This window comes from Eurosta solidaginis, chromosome 5 (assembly GCF_040869045.1).
Source record: "Eurosta solidaginis isolate ZX-2024a chromosome 5, ASM4086904v1, whole genome shotgun sequence".
Lineage (NCBI taxonomy): Eukaryota > Metazoa > Arthropoda > Insecta > Diptera > Tephritidae > Eurosta > Eurosta solidaginis.
In genome coordinates, this window is record NC_090323.1 from 133,721,458 (window position 1) to 133,748,177 (window position 26,720).

Below are 26,720 nucleotides of genomic sequence, written 5' to 3' on the forward strand. Positions count from 1 at the left end.
TACCTTTTATATGGCACATTGGCATTACTTATTTGAAACGATGACAATTTTCGGAACAGGGATGTTGAAATAGTTTTCATTTGCTTTTTTATTATTAAATTTTTAAGGAAATTTCAATAAAAATACTTTTAAAATGATAAAAAATTTAAGGACTACCTTTATATAAATGGACCAACAAAATAGAAGGCAGTTTTTCCTTTAATACAGACATAGTCTTGTTGAATTGTGGTTAAAAAACTTTAACAATATCTCTTGTATAAGAATTTTGGGATTCAAAACTATAAAGGCGGAGCGCAATCTTTCAATTTAAGGCAAATCATGTACTTGAGATTAACTAATTTGTCAAGATGAAACTCGAATATAATTTAAAGTTTAATATAATTGATCACTTCAGGATTTATTGAGGAATAAATATTTAAAATAAGAGTAAGATAGGTTGCTGATAATAGTACAATAACAGAAATATATGTAAACGTAGGCACGACTGCCATCGACTTCCAAATACGACCGCTATGCTTCGCTTGCACGCAACGACTATTTTCACAGCTCGGCCTCTCTGACAGCTCGTCATCGGGTGACGATTCGGCGTCGCTGTTGACTTCATCGTCTTCCGGACCTAGTGTACACCATGGCTTCAACCCATCACTGGCTAGTATTCCAGAATACCGCCGTTGGCTTTTTGACGTATCAGGAAGATCCTCAACAAGATATCGGTCATGAGGGAGCACCTTTGTTACCATATACGGTCCCCTGAACAATGGGTCCAACTTGTGAGACGTACCTGTTGCGGAGGGTACATACTCGGTTACTACTAGATCACCCATTATATCGCTCTTTCCAGGCGACCCTCTCTTTCTGCATCGATTCACATGCTTTTTGACGTCGGAACTCAACATTTGCTGGGGTGTCACTCTCATCTTCGATAGCCTGTATTAATAGGTTAGTGGATACATCGCGCGCGCTAAAGTTGAATACCAATTGATTTGGACTAAAGCTGGAGTCATTGGTGCCGTATATCGTATCGCTGTATCCGTATCCCTAACGTAATCAGCTGTTTATCGTTACGACGGTAAACCAAAACCCAATTGGTTGGCTACGATACGGTTACGACCTTAGCGGCACCAATAATCGATTGCATTGATTCTCATAAGGTTGGTCGAATCAGCTGTTATAAGGTTACCGATACGGTTACCGATAAAGCACCAATGTCTCCAGCTTAAACCACGTTGTTGCGTTTGCTTGTGCATTTATGTTCCATTGTAACGTTGGCAATGCGACGTCCCATTCCCTGTCGCTCTTCGTTGTACATTTCAGTGAAGCCAGAACCGTTTTATTGATACGTTCTGCCTGCCCATTTGCACGAGGAATTCTTACCGCCACCTTCACATGCTGAATGCCGTTCTCTGTCATGAAACGGTTGAACTCAGCTGACGTGAACACCGTACCTCGATCAGTTATGACTCTTATAGGTTGCCCATATATTAGGAATATTTCTTTTAAACTATTAACTACTGGAGTCGTCTTCGTATTGCGCACCGCCTTCACGATGCAGTACTTGCTGAATGCGCATACTACCACAAGGATATGCAAATTACCCTTTTTGCTTTTGGGAAAGGGTCCCAGATGGTCGATGTGTAGAGACCGAAATGGAATCGGTGTTATCTCGTCGGTTACATGAAGTTGGCTCTCTGGTTTGCCGCCTTTTGCTTTATTGAGGCAAAATTCTGGACATGCGTCGATATAGGACTTCACATATCTTCTTACCCGTGGAAACCAGAAATGCTGCTGCAGCCGTTGGATTGTTTTTTCCAGAGCGAAGTGCCCTGCGTCATCGTGGTATGACTTGGTTATACGCCACCTTACCGTCTTTGGTACCACCTTGTTGCTTATGGCCATCAACGTCTCGGTACAACCGTCCTTTCTGCAACGTGTACTGTTTGAACTCGTCTAGCCTTTTCTTCTCACCACTTCGTAACCCCGTAACTATTTCTCTTATTCGTTCGTCTTGCCACTGCATTGAACCCACCCAGTCATCGCCAGTTTCGCATACCTGTAAAACAAGATCAGCTACTGTTTCTTTATTACTTGGTGGCAGCACTGGAGCTCAGCTCATCCCATCAACATGTGACATCTTTGACCCCGGTCTATGTTGACACGTGAAATCGAACTCTTGGAGTTTCAACCACCATCTAGCTATACGAGGTGTCAATGGTGTCGTAGATTTCGTTCTTGCAATTGCATCGCAATCGGTTACTACCTTGAATGGTCTTCCCAGCAGATAGGTGCGGAAGCGTTGCAAAGCCTCCGCAATTGCTAGCACTTCTAACTCATGGCTAGCGTATTTTTGTTCGGGCTCGCTACATTTTCTGCTGAAGTAAAATACTGACTTGTATCCGTCTATTTCATTTTGTAGCATCACTGCCGCTAAACCCATTGAACTCGCATCCGTATGAACATCGTGATCCCGCCCGGATCAAATAACGTTAACACCGGTTTCGTAGATACAATATCTTTTAGTCGCTGGAAAGCTGTTTCTTGCGAAGCTCCCCACACAAACGTTGCTTGCTTTTTCAATAGTGCCGAAAGAGGGATAGAAATTACGCTGTAACTGGTGACAAACTTGCGGAAAAACCCCGTAAGACCCAGAAACTGACGAACCATTGTTGGCGAATTAGGCGTTGGAAACTCTCTGATACACTTCGTCTTCTCTGGCCCTGGTCGTATACCATCGCCGTCAAACGTATGGCCCAGGAAGTCTACCGTCTTCGCCAGAAACGTGCATTTTGATGGTCTTAATGACAGATTAGATTGCTTAATCGCTTCTAGGAACTCTTGTAGTACCGCTCGTCCTTCTGATTCGTCTCTCGTTGCGATGCGTCATATCCAATGTTGAGAAATATAGATTGCCTGCCAACCGCGACAGCTGTTCTTCAACTATCGGCATTATATAGTTTTTCTTTATGGTGACCTCGTTCAATGCACGATAGTCAATGCACATCCGATTCTCCCCGTTTGACTTTTTGACCAATAGTACTGATGCGGCATGGGGAGAATTACTTGGTTTTATTATATCGTTGTCTAACAATTTCTTTAAAATTTCAGATAAAATCGGTCGTTGAGAGAATGGTACCTGGTAACGCTTTCCCAGGATAGGATTCGTTGTGGTTGCTTCGATAGTCATCTGTGTATCTTTACATTTGCCGATATGACTTCAATTACCGTTTTCGTTCTTCCCGGTCTAAATCGTTGGGAATATTAAAATTGTTTGTGGTTAATTCTTCCAAGGGAATTACCCCTCTTTCAATCACCATGCGGTACTCATTGTTCTGTAAAACATCTCGCCCTAATAATACATCATGTGGTAGCATATTATCGTTAACCACGTATAACGTTACAGGAAGAATCTTGTCAGCTACACACGCATTTACCTCTATTTTGCGCGTAACTTCAACCTCAAACCCTCCAAAGCCAATAAAGCGCCGAACCTTCAGCCGCCTTTGACCTAATAAGTGAGCTAACGCTACCTGTATCAACAAATGCTTCAAGATTTTTGCCGTTCAGCACCACTGTTTTAAGTACAGGGGGTGCTTCAACATTTTCGACTGGCTCAGTTATTTTTGCCACCGTCGGTTTACTACTGCAGCTTTTTACTTCATGCCCCACCTTTGAGCATGCTGTGCAATGTTGCTTTTTTTACTCATTGCAGTTATAACATTTCGGCACCGTTGGCTTATTGCTTTCTTTACCTTCGGTTTTAATAGCTTGCTGATTATACATTGGAGTTGTTACCGTGGTCGCCGTGATAGCAACCAAATTCTTTAGTGCCGCTAGTAACTCGCTACATGAGTGGAAATTCATTGTTTCTAAATTTCGTGTCAACGCAGCATCATTGAGACCGCTGATAACGTGTGAGATTATTGACTAATCGTCGAGTCTACCCTGGTGTCCCATCGTTAACATTGTATAAAAATATTCAACGTAATCCTCTCCAGTTTTGCGTTTTCGTTTCATTAAGGCTTTGTGCGTTTCTGCTGCATTGCATTTGGCAGGGAAATCCCTTTCAAATGCATTAACGAATTGCTCCCAAGTGCTGAAAACAGCTTGGGAATCAAACCACCGCTTGGCTATACCTTTAAATTTGTGTTGAATTGCCATAAGAACCAAATTGTCTTGCCAGCCATATGCCTGACGTAGTTGTTCGATGCGTGTAATAAACTGTGGCGCTGCTGTAAGATCCTTAACTGGATCGAAATCGGGCATCACGCCTACCGTATCTTGTATCGTCATTGTTGCACGCCTTGCCGTTTGATGGTCTTCACCTACAGTTGGTGTTTGCAAAATTTGCGATGCGTTTTCGTTATTGGAGTGGCTTTGAGTATTGCCACTGTCCCGTGAATGCGCATAATTCAATGTATTTATTGTGTTAACCAATGTAGACATGACCTCTTTCAATCCGTTTATTTATGCTTGCAAGTCATTGTCCATATCTTCCAGTTCAGATGGGTCAATTTCGTCGCTGCCCAAAATTTCCTGTAGCTTTACCACCTTATGGGCTTTCGTGCCGGTCATCGATACATTGTTGGTCTGCAGAAGGTGATTCAGCTGGTTCACCTTTAAAGAATTTAATTGAATCATGGTGCATTTAATAATTCAATTATTATTATGCCAAATAAGCTTCCCTTTTGTAAATCGCCACAAAATTCAATGCTTATTCCTCGAACGCTAAAATTGAACTCCTACTTGTTGCTGTGCACGTCCAAAAAATGCCCTTCTACTTTGTTCTCGATGTTTTCTCTGCCAGCGTCGTTTGTTTTTAATTAGAGGCTTGCTTTGTCGCCTCGCCGATGTCGCTTTATTTTTGTTGCCCCGATAACAAAACTTTTCTGGAGTTGATCATTTTACTTTTTGCATCCATTACTTTGCAAAATTGTCTTTTTGCATCGTTTTGATGTCCGTTTAGCTGTTGGCGCCCTTGTTCGTTGCGACTCTGCTTACGTTTCAGTCAATGTTGCCTGTGCGTGGCTGACTTCTTTTTGTTTGCCCTATGTTGTATTTATTTTGTATTTGCAGTGTCTTTGTGATTGTACGTTTCGCTGACGCGCTGCCGTTGTTCGCTCAGAATTCTCTGCTTTGCAGTTGACGTTGTATGTGTTCACATACAGAATGCTCTTTGCAGAGGATTTTTCCCGTGGTTTTGGTTCACCAAAGAGAAAATCAAATTGTTGTTTTCCGTTGATTTGATTTTTAATGCTTCTTCTTCGTGTTTCGATTTAGCTCTGCGCTGTCGTCATTCGTTTGTATTCGTAGATGCAGCAAATTTTTTTCTTTTTATGGTTTTCATGTAGGCGTCAGTGAATCTCACTTTTGACTTGTCAAGATGAAACTCGAATATAATTTAAAGTTTAATATAATTGATCATTTCAGGATTTATTGAAAAATAATTATTTAAAAGAAGAGCAAAAGCCAAATTAAACTTCCTTAACCCTAACGCCATAGTCGTAACCATACCCATATCCATAACCATCTCCAATGTGATCGATTAATGGTGCCTTAACTTAAAAATCGTGAAAATATCATAAAAATTAAGAAAACGCAAAATATTACAATCATATTTCAAAAAAAAAATTAGTCTGTTAGTTATAACGTATCCAAAACAATGAGTAAAATCTACAAAAAGTTATTAAATTCACCAACTCAAATATTTTTAAGTTATGGATATGGCGAGAAACCAAAAACCAATTGGTTGGCTATGGTATGGTTATGGCGTTAGCGTTATGGTATGGCACCATTAATCGATTACATTGATTTCCATAAGGTAGTTTCAATCAGCTGTTTTATATGTTTATGGTTTTATGGTTATAAGTCACCATTAATTAGCCCTTAAGATAGATTGCTGATAATAGTACAATACATTTTGAATGATGACAAAGTGTGTTATCTTATCTGTCAACTGCCTGACAGGCTGTTCAATATGGCTACTTTTCAGCGTTTTGACAGGCTGTTCAATATGGCAGCGCCTATCTTCAGCGGGTGATAGAAAGAGATACAGAATGAGACAGTGATAGTCAAATACGAATCAGGTGATCCAATCACTTTGGAATTTTGACGTTTATGCAGAAGAGATCACACCTTGTCATCATTCACAATGGTACAATAATAGAAATATATGTAAACGGAAGCACGACTGCCATCGACTTCCAAATACAACCGCTATGCTTCGCTTGCTCGCAACGACTAACTTCACAAATTGATTATTTAAGATTTAAAACACGCGCTCTACCTTTATAATTTTAAATCCCAAAATTCTTTTACAAGACCTATTGTTAAAGTTTGTTAGTCAAAATTCAACAAGAATATGTCTGTATTAAAGGAAAAATTGCGTTCTTTTTTTTTGGTCCATTTATATAAAGGTAGTCCTTAAAATTTTTTTATCATCTCTTTATTTTCAATTTTTTAGTACTGCCTACAAAAAGGCAATTGCAATTTTGATTAGTAATTGAAGAAATTCCTAAGTGAAAATTCTTATCTTTCTTTATTTGTTCAAAATAGCTAAATCTGCAGCTACAAGACACAAACCCTTCTGGTTATATGTATATGACCATTATATCCAGCAGATGTCGCCGTAATTCTCTTGGCTGTGGTGCATCACCCAGCGACATCTGTTGGATATAATGGCATTTAACCAGAAGGGTTTGTGTCTTGTATTTGCATTGTGTATTGCTATGGTTAGTTTCACATCTTTCAGCTATTCAATTTACACATCTAAAAATCGTGCACTGAGGGAAATGCTTGGGCTGCTATATCATTTTGGAATTGATAGCGACGTATTTCGTGCGATTTATATTTGGAATAGATCCACTATCAAATCTTATTTGCATCTAATAAAAAGCTATATCGCAATTAAACATTTTTTTTATGGGACTTTACTTTTTTTATTTGTATAAGAAAAATATTTATGGACGGCACTGTACTATTTCATATTGGCGTGAGAGCAATACTAGAACTTGTTGAAATGCTTTTTGGATTTAAAATTTTTTTATATTTCATATTTTTGAATATTTCCTTGGAAATTTCATGAAATGCCGTAGCCTAATGGTAGAGCACTGGGCTCATAGCCCAGACGAACAGGGTTCGAATCATGCTAAAGCCAAATGTCAAATTTAATTTTTTTTTTAAGAATGCCGAATTTATCAATAGTTAATTGATTTCTTAGGCATACTTTCTATGGATACCATTCGTACAGTGATAACAAATCCATATTTATTGATGGGACAGGATTAACAATTTTTATTTAATGTAGTATCAATAATTGTGGGTGAGCGAGCCATAGATATCCCTCCGTGTGGTGAAAGTTGAGAACGCCTGAAGGGACTTGGGCCGTAAAGGCCTTTAAGGCCCAACTCCATGCGCGTCCTTTCAAACTTTCAGGCGTATGCGACTTTCACCACGATTTTTAGCTGTGTAGATTGAATAGCTAACAAACGAGGTGGAATTCTAGAAAGCCTGCAACGCCCACGATGCTATCCATGGAGTTCTGATTGCTCTCAAAAATTCACCAAAGAAAATCAAAGTATAAGAAGATTCATGATAAAGAATAGTGGGTTAAGCGGCTGATAGACGAACGAAAGTCCGAAATTAACTGCCTTGATCGGAATTAACTTGAAGATAATCCTCATAGTTAATTCCCAAGATTTAAGAGAATTAGTGGAATTTTCGCTGACAACACTGGCGAAAACAAGAGAATTCCACCAGGCATCATAACAAGAGAATTCCACCTCGTTTGTCAGTTACTTAATTTGCACAGCTGAAAATCGTGGTGAAATTTGCATACGCCTGAAAGTCTAAAAGAATCGTGGTGAAAGTCGCATACGCCTAAAATTATGCAAGGACGTGAATTGAGCTGGGCCTTCATCGAGGTGGTATTCTACAACGCCTGCAACCCTCAGGAGGCTACCCATGAAAGTATGACCTAATCTTCTAAATAGTTCGACTTGTGCATTACGTAGCTTTTTTTTTTTGATCAAACATTGCACTGTCACCAAGTTTTAAACTACATTTCAGGTTTCAAGTCTCCAGATATCCAGGAAGTTAGTTAAAAATCGATTGCAAGATTCCCAATTTAAAACTAGTTATATCAATATCTCGATCCATGCGCCACCTAGCGGAATATTTTTGATAAAATATTGCATTGTCACAGGGTTCTGACTTACGGCGCAAACTTCACGCCTCTAACTCATCGGGAAGTTACGATCGCAAGATTCCCCCCGTTTTTAAAGGATTTGCAGTTATCTTGACTAGCGCCCCACCTAGCGGAACTTTTTTCGATAAGTTGTATTGTCACCAGGCCTCTAACTAAGTGCCAAGTTTCAAGTCTCTAGGTAACCGGAAAGTTAGTTAAAAATGGATTGAAAGATTCCCAAATTAAAATCTGTTTTCTTACTATCTCGATCCGCGTGCCACCTAGCGAATTTTTTTTTTGATCAAATGTTGCATTGTCATCGGGTTCTGACCAACGGCCCAAGCTTCAAGTCTCTAGCTCACCGGCAAATTACTCAAAAATCGATCGCAAGATTCCCCTCGTTTTTCAAGGTTTTGTATTTATCTCAATTAGCACGCCACCTAGCGGAACTTTGTTTTCTATAAATTGTATTGTCACCGGGTCTCGAACTATGTGCTAAGTTACAAGTCTCTAGGTAACCGGGATGTTAGTTAAAAATGGATTGAAAGATTCCCAAAATAAAATTAAATTTCCTAATATCTCGATCCATGCGCCACCTAGCGAATTCTTTTTGATCAAATATTGCATTGTCACCGGGTTCTGACCCACGGCACAAGTTTCAAGTCTCTAGCTCACCGGGAAGGTCCTTAAAAATCGATCGCAAGATTCCCTGCATTTTTTCAGGGATTTAGCAGCATTTTTTTTTTTTTTGATAAAATATTGCATTGTCACCGGGTTCTGACTTACGGCTCAAGCTTCCTATCTCCAGCTCACAGGGAAGTTACTCTAAAATCGATTGCAAGATTCCCCTCGTTTTTCAAGGATTTGTAGTTATCTCACTTAGCGCGCCACCTAGTGGAATTTTGTTTTCTGTAAAGTGTATTGTCACCAAGCCTCGTGTGCCAAGTTTCAAGTCCCTAGGTTACCGGGGAGTCAGTTAAAAATGGATTGAAAGATTCGCAAATCAATATTAATTTTCTGAATATCTCGATCCATGCGCCACCTAGCGCATTCTTTTTGATCAAATATTGCATTGTCACCGGGTTCTGACTCACGGCCCAAGTTTCAAGTCTCTAGCTCACCGGGAAGGTACTTAAAAATCTATCGCAAGATTCCCTGAAATTTTTCAGGGATTTTCGTTCATCTCGATTCGTCTGCCACCTGGCGGCATTTTGTTTTCCACGAATTGTAGTGCCGTCGACTCGCAAATTATGTGCTAAGACCGAGAAGTTAGTTAAAATTCGTTCGCAAAATTTCCATTTTAAAATTAATTTTCTGTATATCTCGATCCGTGCGCCACCTAGTATATTTTTTTTTTTCACTTGCATTGTAATGTCCCCCAGATCTGAACTATGTTCTAAGTATCAAGTGTCTAGCTCAACGGGAAGTTACCGAAAAAGACTTTTCCGTGGGTCAAAAATTCGTATGGAAATGAGGGGACAAACATGAAAGGGACTTAATATAAAGGTAGTAAAAAACTGGTAATCACGGACAATAATTAAATTTGTGTGTTCATATTTTGAAGTGGCTTTAATTAAATGCAACCATGTGATATATCCACAATATACTCTATTTGGTCAATATAACAATAGCAAAATAAGTAGGACATAAAGTAACATTTTGACATATAGCAAGAAAGCAATAGATTGTCTTTGCGAAGTTTCAGCAAAATTCATAATCAACAGCCCTATGCTTTTATATACGCAAGCTATCCGCGAGATATATTTAAAAAGTAAACTAATCAACTCACAAGAGCCTAAAATTTTTTGATCTTACACAATTAATGAAGGAAAAATCAACCCAATTACGAAGTATACAAAATCTGCTAAGAAGTACTATTTCTTGTATGTCTTATGTTTGAACACCATCGACTATTTTGCACCCAACGCCTAAATTGATTTAACATATCTGTAAGCAATGAAAGTATACAAAAAAGGAACCTTGGGGAAAAAGTATTTAGTACTGAATGGAAAAAAGTGTGCATTCATTTAAAGTTTACATTCATTACAGATTGGGAATGGTTCCTACATTCACATTCTATATTGAATTATATTTTGCCATTCAATAACGCAAGTGTGTGCGTGTGGCCCGTAATCGTAGTCAAGTTAGAATAGAGTTTTATCGATTTAAACATGATTCTAAATTGAACATCGTTTTAAGTCTATCATAGTCAACTTAAGCACTGTTTTATCTCTAAAAAGGAGTTTTAATTTTAAAATGGTGCGAACGTAATTTTAAAATATTAAAATCACATTTAAGTTGACGTTTTGTGTTGCATACTTGTGAAAATACGAGAAATTAAAATAAAAGTGAAATTATTGAAGTGAAAGTGAAAAAATGGACAGAAATCAACGAATTTTGAGGGATTTTGCGATTGTAGATGATGCAATCCCAAGTAGGAGGGAAAAAGTGTACATGACGCGGTACGATCCTTTCCAAATGGAGGAAGACGATTTTTATAACCGATATCGATTCGATATGGCTACAGTTCTATATCTCATAGAAATTTTGGATATTGGCGAACCTTTGAATAACAGGGGACTTCCAATTTCGGCCAGCCTGCAGGTTCTCACGGCGTTGCGATTTTTAGGAAGAAATGTTCACCAAAGTGACATTGGTGGGTTCTATAATTTGTGCTCTGCAGAATTTTACTTGAATTTACCAATTTTGGTCATTTAAAGTGATCTTAATGGAATGTCACAGGCTACAGTTGGAAGGGTTATAAAAAAGATGTGCAAAAAGATTGCCCTTTTGTTGCCATACTTCACTGCATAACCATCCAATCAGGAGTTGTCTGACGTAAAATCCAAGTTTTACAACGTGTCCAGATTTCCTGCAGTTATTGGAGCAATTGATTGCACACACGTTAGGATAAAATGCCCTGCGAAGGATGTTGGAGTGATAATGGCAGGACATTACCTTAATAGAAAGGGGTATTATTCCTTAAACGTACAGGTTAAACTTTTTTTGCTCACTTTGTTGTGTTTTTAATCATATAATAGGGGGACTCATGAAAGCATATAAATTTATAAGGTGTAAAATTATATCAATTTACACCGCGGTTTATGAACGCACCTAGTAATACTCTTGATAAACTTGATTGTTTATCAGCTGTATTATTGCCAAACAAATTTTTTTTTGATTGTTATACAAATTAAAAATACCAAGATTAAGTGAAAAATCAAAACTAAAACGCCTTTACTTGCTGATGTTGGAGATTTCTGATGAAAATGCCTGCTGTAATGTCTGCAAGGTTGAATTCCTTTGAGTTTACCGCGTTTACACAATGAAATGTGCGCGCAAATTTATACAAATTGTGTAAATGATTTTTCATACAAAATTTGACAGCTCGTTTACGCACTAGATAAATTTATACGTTTACACACTTTATAAGGCATTTATACGGTTACATGAGTCCCCCTAATATAAAATACATCCATAGATCGTAGGTGATGCAGACTGCAAAATTTTGGATATTGTCGCAAGATCTCGTGGCTCAAAGCATGACGCTCGGATTTGGAATGAGTGCCAATTAAAAAATAAATTAGAGAGAATGAGAAGTTCCCATAATGGTGTACTACTCGGAGATGGAGGATACCTTTTGTCACCTATTTTGTTAACCCCTGTTAGGAATCCGTCAACACCAAAGGAAGAGAGGTATACACATCACGACATGCTTGGCAATGTGCATATTTATTCATGTTTAATTTTGTTCTGATGAAAAGTACAATAGGTCACACATTACCACTCGAAGCAAAATAGAATGCCTAAACGGACAGATTAAATCGAAATTCCGTTCTATTTTCGAACGTCTTCGTGTAGATTTGGATACAGCGAAAAATGTTATTATTGCTGTTGCTGTACTTCACAACATCACTAAGGAACGGAATTTGACATGTAAGTTAAAGAAAAATCAATTTTTAAACGATGTACTATCGTATTTTTTCTTTACAGTTTTAGATGCTGAATCTGCCATAGAGCCAGTAGCAGCAACAAATGCCAATGCGCCACCAAATGTACCAAGTACCACCACAGGAAGGGCATTTCGTTCTGCATTTTTTAATGCTCATTTTTAGTAATCTTTAATAATTGATACACCCTGGCATATCACATGTACCTTATTGTTGTGTGAACGCCCTAAGATTTTCAATCATGCGATTTAATTCGAACGCATTAAGCTTGCCAAAAATGACTTTTGAATGAAAACAAATCACCCATGTAAATAAACACAAGGGGGACTCATGTAACCTTATAAATGCCTCATAAAGTGTGTAATACTATGTTCAAACAGAAAAATAAATTGAGGAAATTTCGATTTGAATTGAGTGCTGTTCATACAACTCGATTTAGCTTACACAATAGTAATTTGATAGCTGGTTGGCTCATCTCTACAGCAAGAACATACCTTTGTGCAGACTGTCAAAATGTGCGTGTTGGTATTAGGCGAATGAAATGGAATGAAAACATAAAACTTTAAAATTTTTGTGTGTTGTAAGAAAATGTGTTCAATGTTTTGGTTTCATTTTGAGTTTGCCATTTTCTTTTGACAATCCCTACTCCAGTGAAATGAAAGACATAAAATCAGCTGATGAGAAGAGCCAACCATATAGTTCAGCCGTGCGTAGCTGACGTTTAAATATACTCAATAAACACACTTTACAATGTTGCATTTGCAGTTTGAAACAATTTATTACGCAATTTTTTTTAAATTGGCAATTTATTATTACAATTTATTATATGACAAATTGCGTAATAAATTGCCAAAATAGTATAAATTGCCAATTTGGTGTGTGTTTGAACCTAGTATAAAAGTATAAATTTATCTAGTGCGTAAACGAGCTGTCAAATTTTGTATGAAAAATCGTTTACACAATAGGGGGACTCATGTAACCGTATAAATGCCTTATAAAGTGTGTAAACGTATAAATTTATCTAGTTTACGCACGAGCTGTCAAATTTTGTATGAAAAATCATTTACACAATAGGGGGACTCATGATAACATATAAACTTATAAGGTGTAAAATTATATCCATTTACACGCGCGGTTATATGAACGCACCTAGTAATACTCTTGATAAACTTGATTGTTTTTCAGCTGTATTATTTCAAAAAAAAATTTTTTGATTGTTATACATATTAAAAAATACCAAGATTAAGTGAAAAATCAAAACTAAAACGCCTTTACTTGCTGATGTTGGAGATTTTTGATGAAAATGCCGTCTGTAATGTCTGCAAGGTTGCATTCCTTTGAGTTTACCGCGTTTACACAATGAAATGTGCGCGTAAATTTATACAAATTGTGTAAATGATTTTTCATACAAAATTTGACAGCTCGTGCGTAAACTAGATAAATTTATACGTTTACACACTTTATAAGGCATTTATACGGTTACATGAGTCCCCTTAATTTGTATAAATTTACGCGCACATTTCATTGTGTAAACGCGGTAAACTCAAAGGAATGCAACCTTGCAGACATTACAGACGGCATTTTCATCAAAAATATCCAACATCAGCAAGTAAAGGCGTTTTAGTTTTGATTTTTCACTTAATCTTGGTATTTTTTAATTTGTATAACAATCAAAAAAATTTTTTTGGAAATAATACAGCTGAAAAACAATCAAGTTTATCAAGAGTATTACTAGGTGCGTTCATATAACCGCGTGTGTAAATGGATATAGTTTTACACCTTATAAGTTTATATGCTATCATGAGTCCCCCTAATTTGTATAAATTTACGCGCAGATTTCATTGTGTAAACACGGTAAACTCAAAGGAATGCAACCTTGCAGACATTACAGCAGGCATTTTCATCAGAAATCTCCAACATCAGCAAGTCATTTACTAGTATATCTTAGTAAAGACGTTTTAGTTTTGATTTTTCACTCAATCTTGGCATTTTTTAAATTGTATAACAATCAAAAAATTTTGTTAGCCAATAATACAGCTGATAAACAATTAAGTTTATCAAGAATATTACCAGGTGCGTTCATATAACAGCGTGTGTAAATGGATATAATTTTATACCTTATAAGTTTATATGCTTTCATGAGTCCCCTATAGTGTACAAGTACAAGTGTGTTGACTTCTTTCTGACAGGCACTCGCTTAAAGTCTTCCGCAATTTACAACCAGATTGACTGAATTTTGTGTGTGTTAGTGCAGTCGGGTGGCTTCGTGACACACGTATTTGTTGTCGGCTACACGTTGATGAAAATCAAAAATTTTAGATTTTTTCATTTGACGCTAGCTTATTTGATAGTCGGGGGTGTGATTGACAAAACGCAGTGTTGTATTTAGTTTGTGTCGACATTCAAAATGAACAAGTGCGCGGAAGAACAGCAATTCATATTAAAATTTATTGAAAATTATCAATGTTTAGCAGATTTATGGAATGTAAAGCTTTTATTATTATTTAATAAAATTTTTATTATTTAATAAAACTGCTGTAGTTGCAAGTAAAAAAAAGTCATCATCCGATGACGGCATATTCACGTCCGAACGTTACGGTTTCTCAATGCAAATGTTGATTGATGGCTTTTTATTTTATAGTCGCGGGGCAAGCGTCAAATACCCGACACGCACACATACAAAAATTCAGTCAATCTGGTTGTAAATCGCGGAAGGATTTTAAGTGAGCATAACGGGAAAATCTGGGTTGCCATTGTTGTTTCGGTTGAAAACGGTCAATTAGGGTTCCGTGCAGGGACGTAAAAGATTGAAACAGGGTTTATGTAGTCACAAAAGTGTTGCTCCTGTTCCACGACATTTTAATTTTTTTCATGGCGAAAATTGTTCAGTTCAGAGTTATTGACTTTCATTAAAAATTTAATTTATTACACAAGGTTAGTTTTCTAAGTGTGAAAAGCATAGAAAACGTAGTTTTTCAAATTATTGTGAAAAACTTTTTAAACTCAACAACAAAGTATATCGGTAAAATATTTTCTAGGATTTCTGAATTTCTGTACCCAAGTTCATTATATTTGTGTAATAAAAGAGTCTGGTAACAGAATTTTAGTTTTGCTTCCACTCACAGCACCGTTTTATTTGCGGGAGACTTTCACAGCGACAGAAATTAAGGCGGATTTACATAAACGCTTTGGTTGTGTTGCATCGAACTGAAGCCTAGGCAGGCCCATTTCTTCACTTTGAAGCGATGAGAGTTGTAAATCCTCCTTTGAGAATTTCTCAACTTTTTGAGTCCTTTAACATTCAACAAACTTTGCTTGGCAAAATATAGGAGCTGCCATAAATTTAACTCATCTGTCGGCGAAGCATCAAAATATTTACATAAACGATTTGGTTGCGTGCCTACGCTTTGACGACGCCATACGAAAAACAACCAAACGCCTTGCGTTATCTTTGCTTTGATGCGACCAAAGCGTTTATATAATTTTGCTTTATGCATTTGTGTAAACAGTCATAGAAGTGAAAATATTCCTGGGGGAAACATGTTACACGCTTTATATTTTTTTAAGATTCTCTAGACCTTTTTGACTCTAATTTAAATAAAATTTGCTTTTGGTATCTTTCCGCATTGTTGGAGGCTACAAATCTTCTATTATTTATATTTCCCCGGAAATATATGCAACTATTTCATCTGTTAAAACTACAAAGTTCCAAAAGTGTTCCAAAACTAATCTGTATTCATACAAAAAATGTGTTCCAATTAACATTGCGATGTCCTAGGAGAGGAGTAGGTGATCCCATTCTCGCTTTGTTTGTGATTATTCCATAGAGTACATACGTGAGAGTACTTTCCAAAGTACTTTCACTGTAGTACACCCACAGAGGATCATATGCCGAAGTACTAAAGAGGAATTGTGTCGGAAAGAATTATCGGAGTGCATTTAATTTAAAATGAAAGTAAATGAAGAGGGGCAATACAACTTTTATATTTTATACTACGAATATTCTTATGTTATTTAGCATTTGCGTGAATAAAAAAACTAATATTTCTCTGTACTATAGTATGTATAGTATTTTATCAGAGTTGCCATAGTAAAATTTTATTATCAGTTATTTGTATGCAATATTTTGCTTTTGGCAACTCTGTTCGATCGTCATCGTGCCGTGATCACGGTCGTTAAAAAACGAGCAATGATCGGCTGATGGTGGTCCGCAAACGTAATGCAAAGGAGTATTGTTAGAGTACTCCAACATGAAGAAAATGGAACACGTAATCCAACAATTTCTGCAGGGGACGTGTTAAATTCGGTATTGCCATCGTCGTTTTCGGTAACTATTGACGACTATCGACACACCCGCGGGTCTTTTTTCGGTTTTTCGTTAATATCTTTTGAACGAATTAAAATTTTTATTTTCCGCCTTCAGATTATTAATACCGATCTCAAGACGCGTCGTTTGACACCTCTCTCGATATTTTTGGTAGCGTATTAGCAGTCGACCCCTCAACTAGACTATTACCTGCGCAAAAATACTATGGATTCCACCCCCGGTTTCGGAGCGCTCCGGTGCCATTTTTCAGTTTTTTGGGAATATTTTTTGACAGAAATAAAATTTTTAATTTTCGCTTTCAGATTCGTCGTCCTGAGTCCAAAACGCATTTTTTTGACACCTCTCCCGATATTTTTGCACGAGTTTTTGCAGTTGTGAGCTAAAGTAAAGAAATACCCCGCAAGATCAAGGAAGAGAAAAAATTGGGAAAAACCTTGTGGCGTTAGCTTCCCTAAAATGGCTTAATTTTTTCGCTCCATTTTCAGGCCTGTGACCTTATTGTGGGAGCTCAGAGAGTAAATTTGATGCCCAACTCCACTCCATCGCTATATTTACAGTCTTTGATGTAAATATTGTTTCCCGAATGTTGTAAGATAAAAAATATAATATAATTTTATGTATGACTTAGCAGTGCTAATCAAAAGTTTGTAAAAAACGGAAGTTGTCTCATCGTCCCCAACGGTCATTCCTACAGTTAAAAAAAATAAATAAATGTAAGGCGCGATAACCTCCGAAGAGATCTAAGGCCGAGCTTCTCTTCCAATTTGCGTCGTGCTCCTCTTGATTCTTCCCTACAAATTGGCCGGAAGGGACCTACATGTTTTATGCCGACTCCGAACGGCATCTGCAAGGCAGATGAGCTTTCACTGAGAGCTTTTCATGGCAGAAATACAATCGGAGCGCTTGCCAGACACTGCCAAGGGGCGACCCCGCTTAGAAAAATTTTCTTCTAATTGAAAAATCTTATTTCTAAAATTTTGATGTTGCTTTGCCCGGGAGTTGAACCCAGGGCATACGGTGTGATAGGCGGAGCACGCTACCATCACACCACGGTGGCCGCAGTCCTACACTTATCTACCAAAATATCGGACAATACTTTCGCCGCTACAACGTGAAGGAAGGACGAAGGAACAATTATACCTACGAAAAGCGGCCCTTATCAGGGCCACAAACAGTTTGCGAAGAGAAAATATTGCTAGTTTATTATGTTTTACATGCTATAGATTTACTTTTGGATTATTTATATCATCCATATGATGACAAGAAAAAAACTGGAGTATAACCGATACTGGAGTTGAAAACGGAAATATTCCAAGCCGAACTTTTACCGTAGCAGGTACCGATACCAGAACCAACCTAAAGCCGAAATTGCTACAAAAGCCTCCTGGCTAGAGCCAGAAGGAAAACCCGGAACCGTAATTGAAGTCAGTACTACAACCGAACTAGTATCCAAAAATTAAACCGAAAGCAAAATCGGTTCCGAACAGAGGAGCCAAAAGAAAAATTGGATCAAAACAACCATGCAATGGCGCTGAACCCGAAAGTTCTGTGGCATAGCGACTCATTTGAAATTTTCAACACACCCGTGCTTTTTTTAATTAAAAAAGATTACATCTAAAGACATGGAGTACATATCCTTCAAAGAAATCTGCACCTCAAATGCCGACACGACGAGTTTCCAACGTTAAAAGGTATTATGTATATATGTATCTTCGATTTTATTAGGTTACTAAATTACTTAATTTTTACTTTACAAAATACATTTTAAAATAAATCATTACTTATTCATGAACATACAATCTCATCCCAAATTTTCATCATCTCTTGAAGACAGTAACGCAGTAACGTTAGCACTCATACATACATGTATTGAAAATAAGGTCCACTACAAAAAACATTTAGCAATAGCATTTCCCAATATAATTTTAATCCTACAAAATAACGACCTTAGGCAGATAAAGTAGGAACAATATAATTCCTAAAAAGTTGTATCTCACTTTAGATTAAACTGCTTTGGAATATAAATGCATACACTAAAAGATGCATACAATACAAAACGGTTCCTTATTTATATATCATAAACAAAATTAATGTTGCGACCATTGGATATTTTTCAAATTAATTGGTTCTAGCACCATCTCCCATAATGGAGACATTTCACGTAAACGTTCGACATGTTTGATGCAGGTATCGGTAATATAATCAACCTCTTCAATGGTGGTAAAACAACCAATACCAAATCTATAAAAATTTAACAATAAATTACTTTCAAATTAACTAAACAATTCAGTACGATAAACTCGTATACCTTATTGATCAGTTCCAATTGCACGTAGGTTCCAGTGATGCAGAAGTACATGCTGAGGCACTAGACAACGTCACATCTTTTAAGGTCATAAATAATGATAAATTTAATAAACCACTATACTTTTGCTCTGAATCACCATTACATATACCATGTGATAATCTTGAAGTGATGCGATCATATAAACGTTTCGACAGAAAATCTATAAATTTCTTATCATATTCCATTTCTTTGACTGCAAGATAACATGCAGCACCAAATCCAATAACAATAATCCGAAGGCGGAGAAGAAAAATTTTAGCTCGTTCAAAAGATATTCCCAAAAAACCGAAAAATAACCCCGGAGTGCTTCGAGATCGGGGTGGGATGCATAGTATTTTTCCGCTGGCGGCCTTCGGCCGCGCTTATAGAAAATTAATCTGGATGGGTCCAACACCGGTTTGGAGACCAAAACTATATCTGCACAAAACATTTATGTCCACAATTTTTTTTGTGGGTACCAAATATCAACATTACAACGCGCACATGAAAATTTTCAATTGAAAATTTTCAACTTCTTTTGTAAATATCTCTTGTCCAACACAAAATATTTTACCTCCGCCTTCTGATTATTGTTGTCGAGGTCAATGCGCGTCTGTTAACACCTCTCTCGATATTTATGGGCGCATATTATCAGAGTCATGCTGTCGTATAAAATTACCAAGAGTTGATGCGCTGGAAACGTTGAAGAAGTGATTCAGCTGCTATATGTAAATAAATAATAACAATAAATTAAATATATATCATTTAAAAATAATCGAATAACCTTTATTTTCCATTAAAAATGCCTTTTTCCTCCAGCTTCATCAGCAAACCAACTTTTTTCTTTTTTTGTTTTGGCTTTGTTGACGAAAATTACATGCGACATTTTTCTTCTTCCATCACTTTTGACAGAAGAAATTGAAAGAACGATTGACAGTTTATGTACAATCGGCAACAACAAAATACACGGGAGGGTTGCATTTTTTACTGACGACAGAAGGAAAATTTGTAAGTAAAACATTTCTTTTTTAGTTAATTAAATATACAAATATGTAATATGCATTGTTTTTTTAGATATTCAAAATGAAAACAACGAATGCGCAATAATTCGAGGTTCTTGTAGCTGTGCTAGAAAAAATCGGAATTATTTCTGATTTTTTTTCTATTGATTCTAAGCTCCTCTTTATTATTTTCGTCACTAGAGCTCATAATAAAACATTTTTGTAAAATCTTGAAATGAAATATTTAAACAAATTCCAAATTGCGAAAAAAGATACAGAAATAGTAACAAAATTTAACAGCTGATCCAGAAATGGCAGAGATGGTATATTTTCCTTTCGTTTTATCGATAAATTGTCGTCGTGGTCCCAACAAGCTTAACCGCCAAATACACGACACGAACATTTCCGCGAACATTCCCGTTATGTCATGTTTCTGCGACCTTTTCTGTCGTGTATGGTGGTGTTTGCCAGTTCGCGCAAATGTTCGCAAAAATCAAAATATTTTAATTTTTGGCGAACTATTCGTGCGTGTATGGCGAAATAGCTCATAATCGTAGTAATTTCTGAACGGAACAGACGTGCGCGGAAAAGTAAAATGGACAATAAAAAATTACTGAGTGAATTTATTGAATCTTCTCTCTTTTTTTACGCTTAATTGCCACAGCGAGCAATATTGCTGCAGCAGAATTGTTGTCCGTATTTATCGCTGTCTGAAAGAGAACTAATGTTCGGCCAAAAGTTGGTATGGTGTATGGCCAAAGCCGCGAACAAGATTGCGGAATGTTCGCGGAAATGTTCGTGTCGTGTATTTGGCGCTTTAGCCAATACCGATTTGGCGTCGAAGTGACGACTGTGGTATTTAATATATAAATCACTATTTAATAATAAGCACTATTTATTTTTATAAAATATTTTTATTTAACCGCTCCTAAAAGTATGTTACAAAACGTTTTCAAATATTTCAACCGAATGAAAATTTTTGAAAGACAATATTTTATAATTGAAAAATAAAAATTAACAAGAACAAAAAAATTCAATTTATTTAAAGTAGGTACATTTAAAGTTGAATATAAATATAACCCTACAATACTCCCCCTTCCGGAGATTTAATGTTAAATAAATTAAAAGTAACTTTCTTTTTTGTTTTTGTGTTAGGTATCTGTATTTTATCAATCATTGCTGGTTTTAAACGATCAATAGGAATAGATTTAATTTCATTGTTTATTTCAATTTTAAAGTTTTTAATATCTTTTTCAATCACTCTATAAGGACCTTCATACGGATGTTGCAAGGAATGTTTGTTTATTACACGTACAAAAACAAAATGACAATCTTTTAAATCTTTTGGAACAAAAATACCACTAGAATTTTGATGATGTTCCAAATTTGATTTAAAATTTTTAAAATGTTCACGCAAACTACTTAAAACATCCGTTGAAGTTATATTCTCTGTAGTTGAAACAAATAATTCACCAGGTAATCTTAAATTTTGTCCATAAACCATTTCAGCCGGTGTTGCTGAAATATCTTCTTTAAAAATCGATCGCAAACCCATAAGTACCATTGGTAACTCTTCATACCAATCTCTGGATCCATTCCTAGCCATTATTGAAGATTTAAGCTGTCTATGAAAACGTTCTATCATTCCATTAGCTTGGGGATGATAAGGAGAAGTTGTTATTTGATGACTTCCAAGAAGTTTCGTTAATTCTGAAAACAAGTTTGAAGTAAATTGAGATCCCTGATCTGTTGTTATTTCTAATGGAACCCCAAAACGTGAAATATATTCTTTAAAAAATTTATTTACAACCGTAACTGCGGAAATATCTCTTAGTGCGAACGCCTCTGGCCAACGTGTAAATCTATCAATTATAGTTAATATGTAACGATATCCTTTTGAAACAGGTAAGGGTCCAACAATATCTAAGTGAATGTGTTCAAATCTAGATTTTGGAATTGGAATTTTCATAACTGGAGATTTTGTATGACGATGTACTTTCGATTTTTGACAACTTATACATTCTTTAGACCAAGTATTAATATCTTTATTCTTTTTAGGCCAAAAATATTTCTTAATTATCAAACGACGTGTAGCTCTACTACCAGGATGTGAAATCCCATGTAACATATCAAATATTATTTGTCTTAATTGTTTGGAATGAAAGGCCTAGGATTTTCTCCTGACACTTCGCACCATATATTAAAGTTAAGAACAGGAATTTTTATTAGTTTCAAATTTAAAAATGTTTGCTCTGAGGTAAGTTTGCTTAATTCACTGTTTTGTTGTTGTTCACTTTGTAAAATTTTTAAATTAATGTCCGAATTATTAATCGCTTCTACTTCAAACGCACGAGATACTGTATCAGCTACAACATTTTCTTGTCCTTTAATATACCTAATGTCATTCGTAAACTGAGCAATGAATTCCATATGTCTAGTCTGTCTTGGACTGCGTTCTGTTTTTGAATTTAAAGCAAATACAAGAGGCTTGTGATCTGTGAAAACTGTAAATTCACGTCCTTCTAGAAGGTAACGAAAATGTTTACTGTTCAAATAAATAGCTAATAGTTCCCTATCAAATGCACTATATTTAATTTCGGATGGAGACAATTTCTTTGAAAAGAATGCAAGTGGTTCTGACTTATTATTAAACGTTTTATGTATAACACCACCTATTGCCGTATTGGATGCATCTACATTTAAAGAAAGTTTTGCATCTTTGTTAAAATGATTTAACAATATCGCAGATGCAAACTTTTCTTTAAGGCATTCGAAAGCTTTATTAGATGTATCATCCCAAATTAAAATTTTGTCTCGCTTCTTATTTGTTCTATTAATTAAATCATAGATAACTGTCGTAAACTCTGCTAATTTGTGTATATATCGATGGTAATAATTAACCATAGCAATAAATTTTTGTGCCTGCTTAATAGATTTTGGACGATCAAAATTTCGAATGGCTAAAACTTTTTCTTCTGAGGGTCTAATTCCCGTTTCAGAAATATTATGTCCTAAAAAGTCAACATTTGTTACGCCAAAAGTACATTTACTTGGTTTTATATTTAAACCGTACTCCGTTAGGCGCTGAAATAGTACGCGAAGATCTTTGAAATGTTGTTCCTCATTTTCGCTTGCCACTAAGAGATCATCAATATATGTAAAAACAAAGTCTAAATCATTAACTACTTCATTAATAAATCGTTGAAAAGTTTGCGCGGAGTTCCTAAGCCCGAAAGGCATTCGTACAAATTCAAACATGCCAAAAGGCGTAGTGATTGCAGTTTTATAGATATCCTCTTCTGCCATTGGAATTTGGTGATAAGCTCTTACCAAATCTAATTTTGAAAATATTTTCTTATTTCTTAGATTCATGTTGAAGTCATGAACATGGGGCAAAGGATAACGATCAGGAACTGTTACGACATTTAATCTTCTAAAATCTCCACAAGGCGCCAGTCATTTAACTCCTTCTTGGGTACAAGATGTAAAGGAGATGCTACTGCTGAATTAGAAGGTCTACATATCCCTGTCTTTACTAAAAAATCGAATTCAGTTTTAGCTACTTTGAATTTAATGGGGTCTAAACGTCTTGGTTTAGAAAATGGCAAATTTCCTTCAGTGACTAATCTGTGAACTGTTGTATGTCTAACTGGTTGTGAATAATCTGGTTCAGAAAATAAAGAAGGAAATTCTTTTAATAACTTTGTAAATTTGTTATTAACAGCGAAAACTTTTGGTAGCGAAACATTACAAACACATGAAATTGTGTTAACTGAAAGACTTGTTATCGGATCTACTAAGCATTTGCGTTTAACATCAACTAAGAGACCATATTTACACAAAAAATCAGCACCGATAATTGGTTTAGCTATATCCGCTATTAAAAAAGTGAACGGAAATTCGCGACGCAGTCCTAAATTAATATTTAAAAGTTTTTTACCGTATGTCGAAATTGTTGAACCGTTAGCTGCAGTTAAAATAATATCTGATGACTTTTTCGAACTTGAAGATTTTGAAACTGGAAGCACTGAAATTTCTGCTCCACTATCTATTAAAAAATTAAGTTTGTTTTATCAAAAATAAATAAGCGACGTGTAAAGGTGTCTAAATGTACGTTGTTTGTCGTCGTAACAACGGATAACTTTAGTTTGACGAACTATTATTTTTAAAAGCGCATGGTTGTTCGCACTTCAAAGCCTGATTACCAAACTTATAATGATACCTACAGAGCCAATTTGGGTTGTCACGAGACTTTGATCGATATCTAGAAGGACTTCTAAAACGATTCCTACTAAAAGATCGGGACCTTGAATAATTTTGACTCATCTGATTTTTAATTTCACTGATCTCTAATGACAATTTTTCTAAATTTTTGCACATCATGTTAGTTGTTTGAACCAAATTTGAAATAATTGCATTTTCGCTTTTAGAATTTGGAAAATTACTAACTGAGGCTATTTCATTTTTATTATAAACTTCCCAAATATTATCGGCTAATTTAACTAATTCACTTATTTCATTCAAATTCGAACTAGTAAGAATAATACTTAAATTTTTGGGCAACTTCCTTATCCAAAGCTTTTTAAGAATTTCTTTGCTAAAATTGTTTCCAGAGAGTAGCACTAGAGACCGATAAAACTCAGAAGGTTTACAATCTCCCATTTCTGAATCGGATAACACTCAATCTAATTTGGCATTCTCACTAAATTGCATTTCAGCATGGATGAACCATGCTTCAGGGCAATTAGTCCAAAATTGGGGAAGTTTTGCCGATGTAGCAAAAATTTTATTATTTTGATTCACATATGGATTTGGTAAATCATTTTGATAATTTTCATTATCCAAATCAATAAGTGAATCGTTTACTTGATTTCGTGGTGTAGATGTACGTATATTATTTGATGGTGAATGAAACATTGTTAATAGAAATAACTACAAAAATTATATTATAGGAAGAAATAAAAATGTCCGGAAAGGAGCGTTTATAAAACCCAAATTATTAATCTATTTTGATACATATAAAGATATATATAAATAATATTAATACTAGATACAGCTCACCAAATATTTGTCGCAATGGTTTTAAAATTGATTGATGAATTTAGACAATGTATTGTGCAATGGCTTTAAAATTGATTGATGAAATTGGACAATGTATTGTGCAATGGCTTTAAAATTGATTGATGAAATTAGACAATGTATTGTGCAATGGCTTTAATTGTTTTGTATTTGTAGCTTTTGTTGTTGTTGCTCTTGCAATGTTTGATTGAAAGGCTGATGTTAATGATGCAGCGGTAACGCCTGAAATAATGACAATCCAAAAATACGACGAAGACGACGTCGTGCAGTTGAAAATAAACTAATTTTATAGAAGTGAATCTAGTTTTTGGACCACCACGTCTACGTCAAATACGCGTTAGAGAGGGCTCTTGTGATGTTCACGATATATTTGGTATATATTTTCAACTTGTTTTTCAGATAATTCTTCGAGTAGTGAGGACACTTCACACTAGTTTAAAGGTACGAATTACAAAACTTTTAGCGAGTTAGATAGAGCTGGACGTTGCAAGATGTTACGCACTTTATTTGAAAGTGAATTTAAATAAATCTCTTCGCTGATCTTTTGTAAATCAATTAAAGTTTGTTCAAGTGCACCACCTTTAACAATTTGTTTAAGAATTTTCTGATAAAAACGTAATAAGTTGGATATAGTAAACATAACTATGGTATCGTTTTCAGAAGTCAATATGGTTTCCACTCGCATAATATATAACTAGGAAGAGAATAAATCAATTTTTGCTGAACATCAACTGGTGGCGTTATTATTTCTTACAGCATACAAGAATTAAAATTTGATTCGTTGTTTTTGAAGGACGGTTTTTATGTTTGGCTGGCTAGATCGCCAATGTGGTATTTAATATATAAATCACTATTTAATAATAAGCACTATTTATTTTTATAAAATATTTTTATTTAACCGCTCCTAAAAGTATGTTACAAAACGTTTTCAAATATTTCAACCGAATGAAAATTTTTGAAAGACAATATTTTACAATTGAAAAATAAAAATTAACAAGAACAAAAAAATTCAATTTATTTAAAGTAGGTACTTTTAAAGTTGAATATAAATATAACCCTACAACGACGACGTCGATACGATGTGACGTCGACTGAAATACGACGACGATGTCGACGACGACAATGACAATAACATGCCAACCTAATAAAACCGCACTGCGTTTTCTTAGCGCACGCAAACAACCGGCGTTTTTTGCCCTAACCAAAAAGCATGTGTGCAAATGTCAAATCTAAATGTGACGCAGAACAAAAATTGGAAATAGAGTTAGGTTTTCACGCAGTAAATTCAATTTGGGTTGCTCTCATACAAGTTGTATGTGCATGAGACATTTTTGACAGAAAATGACTTGCGTGCGTTTATATTAGGTTGGCATGTAGGGGTGAATGTAAATAAAAAAGAAAAGTCAACAAGCAACCAATTTAATAAATTTTTGATAAAAACTATAATTAATAATTTACAGGGAGTTAGTTTTCATAAACGAATCGCAAACAAATTTTCTCACCAAATTTCATCTAAAAGTTTTATATTTTACCCGGAATCGGTAATAGTGCACTGATTAAATATACAACCTCGACTACTAGCACGCGTCTAAAAATGCCGGGATAGGCGTCAAACTACGCGTCTTTTAACTCTGTGAGGAGATATTTTCACGTAATTTTTATCAAAAATTATGAAAGGTCTCTGTTGTATTTCGCCAGACTTTTTTTTAAGTGCGCCAAAGGCTGCAAATACAGAAAAGTGCTCTGCGCAATAGTACTATGGATCCCACCCCCTCCTTCGCATAATTAATACCGGGGTCAAAGCCAGGATAATTTGTTTACTTTAGCTCACAACTGCTAAAACTCGTCCAAAAATGTC